Source organism: Sphaerodactylus townsendi, linkage group LG16, assembly GCF_021028975.2.
Source record: "Sphaerodactylus townsendi isolate TG3544 linkage group LG16, MPM_Stown_v2.3, whole genome shotgun sequence".
Classification (NCBI taxonomy): domain Eukaryota; kingdom Metazoa; phylum Chordata; class Lepidosauria; order Squamata; family Sphaerodactylidae; genus Sphaerodactylus; species Sphaerodactylus townsendi.
The window spans coordinates 6,544,149-6,555,095 of record NC_059440.1 but is presented as its reverse complement, the minus strand read 5'-3'; the positions used below and the strand labels follow the sequence as shown (position 1 = coordinate 6,555,095).

General features: G+C 50.6%; 1 protein-coding gene across 1 annotated transcript in view; it reads left to right on the top strand.

The window, feature by feature from the left end:
• The first annotated feature begins 858 nt into the window (after positions 1-858).
• YPEL2 (yippee like 2) overlaps positions 859-10,947 on the top strand; it is an 81,229-nt gene continuing 71,140 nt past the window's right edge. The window contains exon 1 of the mRNA XM_048518445.1: positions 859-1,046. The gene's annotated coding sequence lies outside the window, so the exon portion shown is untranslated. The remainder of the gene's footprint in view (positions 1,047-10,947) is intronic.

Below are 10,947 nucleotides of genomic sequence, written 5' to 3'. Positions count from 1 at the left end.
TGGGGTCGATGCTCGCGAACCCGCTCCAGCGCCCGTCCGTCAGCAGCAGAGAAGCGCTGACTCCACGGGGCAGGACTTCGCAGGGGTGGGATCCAAACAGGTTAACAACCGGTTCCGACGGTGGTGGGATCCAAATAGCGACTGTCAAAAAGTATTTAAAAACTTTTTTGAATATCGCTTTTTCAATTTTAAGTATTAAAGATATTAATACTTAATAAAAATATTGTAAGTATTAATTTTTTTTAATTTAATTAAAGTAAAGTAAAGTAAAGTAAATTAAAATTTTAAATTAAAGTATTAAAGTTTTACATTTTAACAACAGGTTCTGCAGAACCTTCGGAACCCCGCCTTTGGGCAGGGGGGAGGGGGGCACTTTTCCAAGACTTCCAAGAGGAGTGGAAGGCGAGCTGGGGAAGTTCCCTGGGGCGCAGCCAGCGCTCTCTGAGCCTGAGCTCCGCATGCATGCATGCAGCGGAGGCAGAGGCGACCCAGGCGCGCTTCCTTCCCCGCGCGGTCCCCCTCCCCCCCCCCGTCCCGCGTTGCCCCTTTAAGGCTCGGGGCTGCCGCTTTGTTATCCCCCCTCCCGGCGCGCACGCTGGCGGGGCCTCCGCGCCTCCCATTGGCTGCGCGCTGCCCCCAGCTGTTCGGGGCTCCTCCGGCTCCCTCCTCCCGCCGAGGGGAGCCGCCTCTGGTTGGCCTCTGCCGAAAAGGGGCCGCGTCCGGCCGCCGCCAACCGCCGGGGTGTTGCTAGGCGCCGGGGCGCGTGGATTGGCTCCCTGGGGTGGCCGTCAGCGGCGAGGGGGCCGGGCTTGGGTGGCCTTTATAAAGGGGCGGGGGGGGGGGCGGCCGGCCGGAGGGGTGCCGTCGCAAGAGGGGCGCGGGGCTGGAGGCGGCGGCTGGTTCCTTGGCGGGGGGCCCTGCTCCCTCCCTCCTTCCGTCCGTCCGTCCGTCCGCGCGCCCCCGGGCTTTGGCGAGCCTCCTGCGCTGGGCAGGTGCGGCAGGTGAGCGGGGATCCTGCACCAGGTCGGGCCCCTCTCTCCCCAAAGGTGCACGGCGGCGGCGGCGGCGTGGGGCCAGAGAGGCGGGGAGGGGGCGGCCCGCGCTGTCCGCGGGCGACGTGACTGTCCGGGCCGGGGCCGCGTTCCAGCTGCCCAATCGCCTCTTCGTGCGCGCGCCCCGGACTCGTCTCCAGCGACGGGACTGGACGCGGGACAACCCCACCCCCCACCCCCCGCCCCACACGCGCGTTGCAATCGGGGAGGGGGCAGCCCAGCCTGCCGGGTGGTGGCCCCCGCGCTGCTGACCCCGCAGAGTCCCGGACGGGCGGCTTGGCTCTCCGGTGGAGGGGCTGCTGGGGGAGAGGAGGTGCGTGGTTGTGCGCGCGCGCGTGGGGGTGGGGGGGGGGTGGGGGTCGTGGCCAGATCCCGGGGGTGGTGATGGTTTTTTTCCCCCCCCCCTTTGTTAGCCCAGTTGGGGCTCTTGGCCCCGAGAGGGGGTTTGGCCCGTGCGCGGCTTGGTGGCACCGGTGGTGGTTTCCGTGGCGCGCATCGTTTGGATGCCGGAGACCCGCGGGTGGGTGACCCTGGCTGGCTGGCTGGCTGGCTTCAGGGGCTGCCCCGTTGTCTGCCACGTGGGGCGAGGAAGACGCCCGGCCCTGCGTCGTCAGGCCGCTTCCTCTGGACATCCGAGACCCGGCTGGAGCCTCCCGGGACTCGAACCCTGGACTGGCTGTTGTGCCTTTTCGCTCTTGGCGCCGCTTCCTCTGCGCAGCGTCGCGGCCGGTGTTTATTGTTGGAGAAAGATGGAGAAAGCCGAGGCAGTGGAAGGAGTTGGGGGTTTATAACTGGGACATGACTTGGAGTTTTCCATCCTGCGGTCCTTCCAAGGAGCTCAGGGGAACGTAGTTCTTTGCGCACCCTTGCTTGATCCTCACAACAGCCCTGCAGGGTAGATCAGCGTAGGTGAAGAAGGGAGCCGGTGGCAGAGAGTAGATTTGAACCGGAGTCTCACCGCGTCAAGTCTGGTTTGCTAACCAACGGGGTCTCTGGTCTTTCACAGATTCAGGTCCCTGGGATCCATCTCTGATGTGATCCAAGGTGTCTGTTGTATCTCTGCATGTGTGCATGAGAGAGAACGTGAAATGTGGACATTTGTACTGTTCTGCTTAGAACTCATCTCATCCTAAACGGGAGCGGGTTCTTCAAAACATCACCAGAGCCTTGCTGGACCAGACCAGTGGTCCCTTGCATCTGGAGGGCCAACAGTGGTGGTATTGCTTCTCCAGGAACCCATCCTGTGTATGGACTTGGAAGCATGAGAGGCAGTACAGTGTAGTGGCTAGATCGTCACACTGGAACCTGGGGCTTCCAATCCCGGCTCTTCCACGAAGCTTGGTAGAGGGCCCTTGTGAGCATCGAATGTGGGAGGAGAGAGCCGTGGGCCCTGCGATCCTGTGAGAGCGTGGCGGATCGGTGGCGCAGATGTCCAGGGCAGAACTCCGGGTGTGACCCAGAGCAGAGTCCAGAGGGTACCTGACTTGGGTACGGAGCTATAAATGGGGGAGTAGAACTGGCGCTAGCAAAAAAAACCCCATTATTTGAGGTGGGTGAAGAAGCTCTCCCCCCTCCCAGGTGAGCAGGCAGAGATCCTTCTTGATCATTTTTAACCCGCGATGCATGCCTTGCTGCGGCTTAACAGCTCGGCTAGTAAACACGGCTAGTAAACCCTCCTTTGTTTGGTTGCCTCTCTAGGCTGGGATGCCAGCCCCCATCTCTTTTGTTTCCTGCTCTGTGTGTTTCTAACTGGTCAGAATCAGCACCCACTTCAGGGTGGGACATGGCTGGCAGGCAGTCTTGGGTTCGAAAGATGTCCAGGTGGTCGAAGATTCCCTGCCATTGAAGAAACTTTAGGTAGCAAGTCTGGAGGGTTGTTGTTGTTTTTTTTGCAGCATTTGGGAAGGGGTCCGGTGGAAGATTCCTGGGGGGTGGGGGCGGTCTGAGCCCCATTCTGGGAGCTCCCCTTTCCGCATGCTGGAGATAAGTTATGCTGCTGGCTATACCACTACCATGTGACTCTTTCTGTTTATTTACCAATGCAGCTGGTTCGGTCTCTGGAGATGAGGTTGTTTCCCTCTTAGCAAGCTGCACTCTCTAGTCTAATTGGGCGGGGAGGATATTGATGTTTTCATGCACAGAATTTGGTACATGCAGCCAAGGGGGCTAGTCGTTGACTGGGAAGAGTTTGGGGTTTTTTGCTCTGGGGAGCAGCATCCCCACCCCCCACCCCGTTTGCAGGCTGAGATCAATGCCTTTTAAGCGATCCTGGCATTTAGAGAAATTGAAATGTCATGCCGGAGGATTATTTTTTGAGCGAAGGATTCGGTGATGTTTTTCCCTCCTGTGTGCTTCCCGCAAAGAAAGCTGTTGATTTTGTTTTGCATAATTCAGTGGGTTTGCTAAACATAGAGAGAGCGGCCTGACGTCTCGGCCCTCCGCTCTGGAAATCTTATCCCAAAATGAATCTGGTTTCTGAGACTTCAAGCAGAGGCGGCCCGCAAGTTTTGCAAAACCCTTTTGGCATCCATCGGGACTAGGAGCCTTCTGCTTATATTTAACGGGGAGTCGAGGGCTGGATTCTCTGCCCCTTGTGGCTTTCTTTGCTTTGTCATGATTCGGTGCCCTGCACACAGCCCTGGAAACCGGCAGGAATCTGGTGACCGATGAAGCCCCTGGGGGAAATTGCTTTTACTGTGCATCACTGCAAATGCAGAGTTTATCTCTCTCTTCTGGATGGCTTCTCTTGGGTGTTTTCAAAGTGGCTTCCCCCCCCCCTCCAGGCAGACAGACACAAGAAAAACCCAAGGTAGAAATAGGGGGGGGGGGCTGTCTCTTTGGCTTGCTTTGATCTGACTCCTTTGCTTGTGGGCCTTGCGGAGGTTTGCAAAAGCAGACTGCTTGGTCATCTTTCTCACTCAAGAGAGAAACCACCGAAGGAAACATGAGGTGTGTAAACGCTGCTGGAGAGTCTCCCGCGGATAAAAATAACTCCTAATGTACGTACTTAGTGTGGCTTTGGGACCAGACTTTTGCTAGCGAGGCCTGGGTTCAAATTCTCACTGAAACTCACAGGGCGGCCTAGGGAAAGTCTCTGCTTCTCTGCCTGCCTACCTTGCTGGGTTGCTGTGAAGATAAAACTGGAGCGAGTCCCTGTGTGTGTGTGTCACTCTTAGCTCCTCGAAGCCTCCTGACACAATTCGGTTTTGCCAAGCGTTACCTTTCTGGAGGCAGCTGCTTTATCGGGATTCGATCCACTGCTCCTCCTAGCTGGTAGTGGTGTGTTTGAGCCGAGAAGAGTCCTTCCTGACTCCTGAGTTGGTCTAGCTGGAGACCAAACACAGGGCTCTGTGTGCACCAAGTATGAGCCCTTATTGAGCTATGGCATCGTCTCACCTTAAGAGCCCAACTGAGCGTGTGATGCAGCCTCTGAGCATTGGTCCAGGCACAGGGGTCTGCAACCTGCGGCTCTCCAGATGTTCATGGACTACAAATCCCATCAGCCCCTGCCAGCATGGCCAATCTGGGAGACCTTACAGGGTCCCTCCTTAAGCAAGGTCCTGTTTGCTGCCTGGCTTGCCACTGGGAGGATCATAACAGACATGGCCAATTGGCCATGCTGGCGGGGGCTGATGGGTTTTGTAGTCCATGAACATCCAGAGAGCCGCAGGTTGCAGACCCCTGGTCCAGGAGAACTAGATGCAGCCTGTATTGACCAGGGCCGGCTGTCCAGGGTCTTGGGCAGAGAAACATGGTTTCCCAAACATGGTTTTTGGAGATCCTTGGACCGGACATGCCAATGGTTGCTGTGGGAAGCTTCTACACGCCAAGCAGACAGGTGCTTAACCAGCGACCCCATCTCTTCCCTGGACAGCAGCTATTGGCAAGGAAAGGGCATGTTTACCAGACAGCAAGGATTGCTCTGGCTAGCAGAGGCCTCCCTGAGATCTTGGAGACTAGAGTTTTTTTCACCTAAGAGCCCTTGTTCAGAAATGGCCGTTTGGATTCATACTCCACGTTTTTTCAACTGTGGGGAGTTGCAGTTCCCCACTCCTCCACTTGAGCGGCAGATTCTCATCTGGTGGACTGGATTTGTTTCCCTGCTCCTGCACATGAAGCCTGCTGGGCGACCTTGGGCCGGTCAGTTCTCTCAGAACTCTCTCCGCTTCACCTACCTCACAAGGTGTGCGTTTTGGGGAGAGGAAGGGAAGGAGTTCGTAAGCCGTTTTGAGAATCCTGATGGTTGAAAAAAAGCCGGATATAAATCCAAACTCCTCCACTTCTTCTTTTATGTCATGATTTCGCAGCTGGAAAAGCCAGCTGCAGTATCGGAGCAAGAATCTTTAGAATGCCCAAAGAGGTATATGATCTCCGGTGGCTACAGGACTTGCTTGCGTGGTAGCCTTTCTGTTTTTGAATCCTCCCACACAGGAGCATACAAAAATGGGAGCTCCATATCGCTGCCCAGTTGCGAGGAATATTCGTCTCCGCCCCGCCCTCTCCCATCGGGTGCATAGACAGTAAATCTTTATTAGGCACAAATTATAATCTCTACAGACAATAAAATCCTGTACATAAATACAAAAATAAAATCCACTATCCAAGTCGTAATAAAACATTGTGTGTACAGATCGTCAGATATATGACACAATGTTTAGAATCAGACAATTAAGATCCGCTTACATTTTGATAACGGCTCACGTTTGTCGCTATATTAAGTCACGTACAGACATGTGTTTTTGGAAACTAGTATGAATACATGAGCTCGGGTTTTTGGTATTGTCTTTCGTTTATCACTTCTGCTAAAAAGGTAGCAACCTTGAGAGTTGTTACAGGGGGTAGATCATTTAATGAGCGCATAGACAAATCTAGGAGCAGCAGTGGCGTAGGAGGTTAAGAGCTCGTGTATCTAATCTGGAGGAACCGGGTTTGATTCCCAGCTCTGCCGCTTGAGTTGTGGAGGCTTATCTGGGGAATTCAGATTAGCCTGTACACTCCCCCACACGCCAGCTGGGTGACCTTGGGCTAGTCACAGCTTCTCGGAGCTCTCTCAGCCCCACCTACCTCGCAGGGTGTTTGTTGTGAGGGGGGAAGGGCAAGGAGATTGTCAGCCCCTTTGAGTCTCCTGCAGGAGAGAAAGGGGGGATATAAATCCAAACTCTTCTTCTTATTTTCTGTTTTTATTCACTGTGTTTTGAAGTTGCTGGTTGATTGGTTTAGTATGTTTCTTTTAAAATCCTGCTCTGTCTCAGTGCTGTGGAGACTTCTGTTTCTCCCTTCCTTCAGTTTATCTTCACAACCATCCAGGGAGGTAGGTTAGACTGGGAAAGTGTTTCTGCCCTGGGATCGCTTAACACATAACATCTCCCGCAAGTGGAGATTTGAACATAGAATCATAGAGTTGGAAGAGACCCCAAAAGCCATCAAGTCCAACCCCCTGCAATGCAGGAACACACAATCAAAGCACTCCTGACATATGTTCCTCCAGCCTCTGTTTCAAAACCTCCAAACAAGGAGACTCCACAACTCTCTGAGGTTGTGCATTCCACAGTCGGACAGCCCTGATAGGCAGGAAGTTCTTCCTAATGTTTAGGTGGAATTTCTTTTCCTTCACCTTGAACCCATCACTCCTGGTCCTAGTCTCTGGAGCAGCAGAAAACAAGCTTGCTCCCTCACCAACATGACCTCCCTTCAAATATCTTGGCCTCTCCAAGCCTAGTCCAGTGTTCTAATAGCTAGGTACGACAAGGTCTTTGGTATTTTTGAGCTTGTGTCTCTCGTTTTTTTGTTCTTAGACTGCCTTGGGAACTTTTATGTCAGAAGGCGGATGTGCTTTGGGGGGGTGTGATAAATTAGCAACCAAAGAAAGGGGCAAAACAAAACACAAAGGAAAAAAAAAACCCAAACCCAAACTGAAAAACAATCTAGGAACCCAAAGAAGTTGAGAAGTCTGATGTCTGTTAAATATATATATACGTTTTATTGTACTGTGCTTGTCTCTTACCCATAGAAAACTATACATAAAAATCTCAATAGAAAAGGTGCGCTGGTATCTGAAAACACGCGAAAAGTATCACAAAATACACCACAAATAACCACAAGACCTCTATTGCTAGGGCAGTGATGGCGAACCTTTTTGAGACCGAGTGCCCAAACAGCAACCTAAAACCCACTTATTTATCGCAAAGTGCCAACACGGCAATTTAACCTGAATGCTGAGGTTTCAGTTAAGAAAAAATGGTTGGCTCTGAGGCATGTATTACTCAGGAGTAAGCTTGGTGGTAGTTGTTGGCTTTGCTTGAAGCAACCATGCAACTCTTCGAATGGGTGAATCACGACCCTAGGAGGATTTACTCAGAAGCAGGCCACATTACCAGCTTACTCCCAGGTAAAGGATCACACTTTAGTTCTTTGCATGAAAATCAGTGGGGTTTAACAGTGCTTAACAGGGTTACCTACACTGCTTCCCCAAAACTCGGTCTTAGGTTTAATGCTAATAATCGAGCCCAGCAGCCCAGGCCAGCCTAGATGTGGGGGTGGGGACGATTTCTCCCCCACATGATGAACTCTGTGTGTGCCCACAGAGAGGGCTCTGAGTGCCACCTCTGGCACCCGTGCCATGGGTTCGCCATCACTGTGCTAGGGTCATACACAAAATATCCCAAACGGCACCTCAAGAAGACCTGATGCATTTCCATCCCACTGGATTTTCTTCAAATGACCCACACACCTATGGAACTAATATCCATACATCAAATCTTATCGACCGTCTAGCATGTTAGATGTGGATTCTACAAAAAACCAGAAACAACAACATATCAGAAATAATAAATATTTTAATTTGACATTCATCAGTAAAAATAATAGTACAATATATTGTCGAAGGCTTTCAACTGGTTGTGGTGGGTTTTCCGGGCTGTGTGGCCGTGGTCTGGTGGATCTTATTCCTAATGTTTCGCCTGCATCTGTGGCTGGCATCTTCAGAGGTGTATCACAGAGGGAAGTCTGTTACACACTGTGCCCAGTGAGAAGGGAAAGTTTAGTGGGGTATATTGTCCATGTCCCAGGGTGGGGAACCAGTCATTAAGTGTTTGGGTGGAACTTGCTATGCAAAGGTGTGGTTGATAGTGTTGTATTGCGGGTGGGGCTTATCAGTCCATTGTTAAGTACTGGGAACCAAGCTTTGCTAATTTTCAGAGTCTCTTCTTTCTTATTGAAGTTGTCTTTGTGTTTTGTGAATTTCAATGGCCTCCCTGTGCAGTCTGACATAGTAACCTTCTGAATTGTCCAGAATTTCAGTGTTCTCAAATAAAATGTTATGTTCAGTTTTGTTTAACCCATGTTCTGCAACCGCAGATTTTTCAGGATGGTTAAGCCGACAGTGTCTTTCGTGCTCCTTAATACGAGTCTGAATGCGGCGTTTTGTGGTTCCTATGTAGACCTTTCCACAGCTGCAGGGTATGCGATAGACTCCTGCAGAAGTGAGGGGGTCTCTCTTGTCCTTTGCTGAGCATAGCATCTGCTGTATTTTCCTGGTGGGTTTAAAGTTGGGAAAACAAATCCAGTCAGAAATTGTGCTAGACATGGCCTAAGTGGGTTTTTAGAGCGAAGTTGGAGTGTCTGGAAGGGCGTCACCGCATCCAAGTTGAAAGGTGCCCTTGGCAGCAGGCCACCCTGAGGCTGGGGTGGGGGCGGTCTGGCTGGGCAGCTTCCCTGCCTCTTGGTGAGGGGCTGGGTCCTTCGCCACGTTGCCAGCAGAGCTTTGGCGGCAGCTGCAGTCGCCCGGCTGAGGCAGCACATTTCTTGCCCGTACATCCACATTGTTCTCTCGGACTCCTGGCCCAGCTATAAATTGCTCTGCTGGCTGCCTGGAGGACTCATTTCATTAAAGAGCTCATTGGCCTGATGACGATTCTGGCCCGTGGCTGGCGGCATCAGCAGCGAAAAGGGGCTGAGGGTTGTGTTTGTTAACACCGCGCCCTCGTCTCCGTTTGGCTCGTCCCGAATACTGGGTGAGAGAGAGAGGAGAGGAGAGCCTCTTGAGCCAAGCGAAAGTTCCCGAACCCCCTTTCCAATGCCAGCTGTCCTGGTTTTGTGGAATTATCATGAGCGTCTTTAAGCATGAACTGAGTGTCTTGTCATTTGCCAAAAAGGGTAAATGACACGTTTGAGATCAGGGGCCGGTGTGTTTGAGAGTTGGCAGCAGCACAGGTCTCTTCTACACAGCAGTGCCGTAGTGGTTAAGAGCACTAGGTGTTCTCTAATCTGGAGGAACCAAGTTTGATTCCCCGCTCAGTAGCTTGAGCTGTAGATGCTTATCTGGGGAATTCAGATTAGCCTGTCCACTCCCACACACGCCAGCTGGGTGACCTTGGGCTAGTCACAGTTCTTCAGAGCTCTCTCAGCCCCGCCTACCTCACAGGGTGTTTGTTGTGAGGGGGAAGGGAAAGGAGATTGTAAGCCCCTTTGCGTCTCCTTGCAGGAGAGAAAGGGGGGATATAAATCCAAACTCTTCTTCTTTTACTTTCCCTAAAGCAGGCTGGGGGGAGAGACGGTGACAACCGAACGGACTTCATAGCTGAGGAAGGATTTGAATTTGGGTTTCGTGTCCAAAGACAGCCTTGACCTTCTCTCTGAGCACCTGGCTTTGTTTTCCCAGTGTTGGTCTTGGTTGGGGCCGGCCTGCAGTTCATTTTTAAAACATTGCCTCATTTATTATTATTATTATTATTATTATTATTATTATTATTATTATTATTATTATTATTATTATTATTATTATTATTATTAATATTAATATTATTAATATTAATATTAATATTAATATTAATATTAATATTAATATTAATAATAATAATAATAATAATAATAATATCAATAATAATATCAATAATAATATCAATAATAATATCAATATTATAATATTGATAATAATATCGATAATAATATCAATATTAATATCGATATTAATATTGATGTTATTGATATTATTGATATTTATTCAGTTTAATAGACCGCCCTACCCCTGAAGGGCTCAGGGCGGTTCACAAAACAATCGCACACAATACAACATATGATTTCAATTAAAACAATAAATAGATTAAAACATTAAGACATTAGCAGCAATAATCTTCTATAATTAAAATAAGTAGATGATGTCCGGCGTTAACCCCCAGGAGGGGACTGGCCGATATTCAATTAAAACCTCGGTGGTTTTAACTTTAAATGTGAAGCCCGTGATGCCCATTCAGTCTCCAGGTAGCCACGTGTAGCTCTTTGGCACATCCTCTATGGCTCTTCTGGGTACTGTTACCTTGTGTGGCACCTGATCTCTTGCGGATGACAAAATGGTTCCCATCTTGAATCAACTGCTTCTGGAGGGGCTGGAGGACAGGTGAGCTTCCCAGAGTTATGGACCTCATTTCAGGAATATAAATGAAGAAGACGAGGAACTTGGATTTATACTCCACCTCTCTCTCCTGAAAGGAGCATCAAAGAAACTTACAAACTCCTTAACCTTCCTGTCCCCACAACAGATGCCTTGTGAAGCAGGTGGGATTGAGACAGTTCTGAGAGAATTGTGTTTGGCCCAAGGTCGCCCAGCAGGCTTCATGTGCAGGAGTGGGAAAACAAATCCCGTTTACCAGATAAGAGTCCACTGCTCCCGTGGAGGAATAGGGATTCAAACCCGGTTCTCCAGATTGGAGGTCACTGCTCTTAACCACTAGATCACAGGTGTCAAACTCGCGGCCCTCCAGATGAAGAAGAAGAAGAGGAGTTTGGATTTATATCCCCCACTTTCTCTCCTGCAGGAGACTCAAAGGGGCTTACAATCTCCTTGCCCTTCCCCCCTCACAACAAACACCCTGTGAGGTAGGTGGGGCTGAGAGAGCTC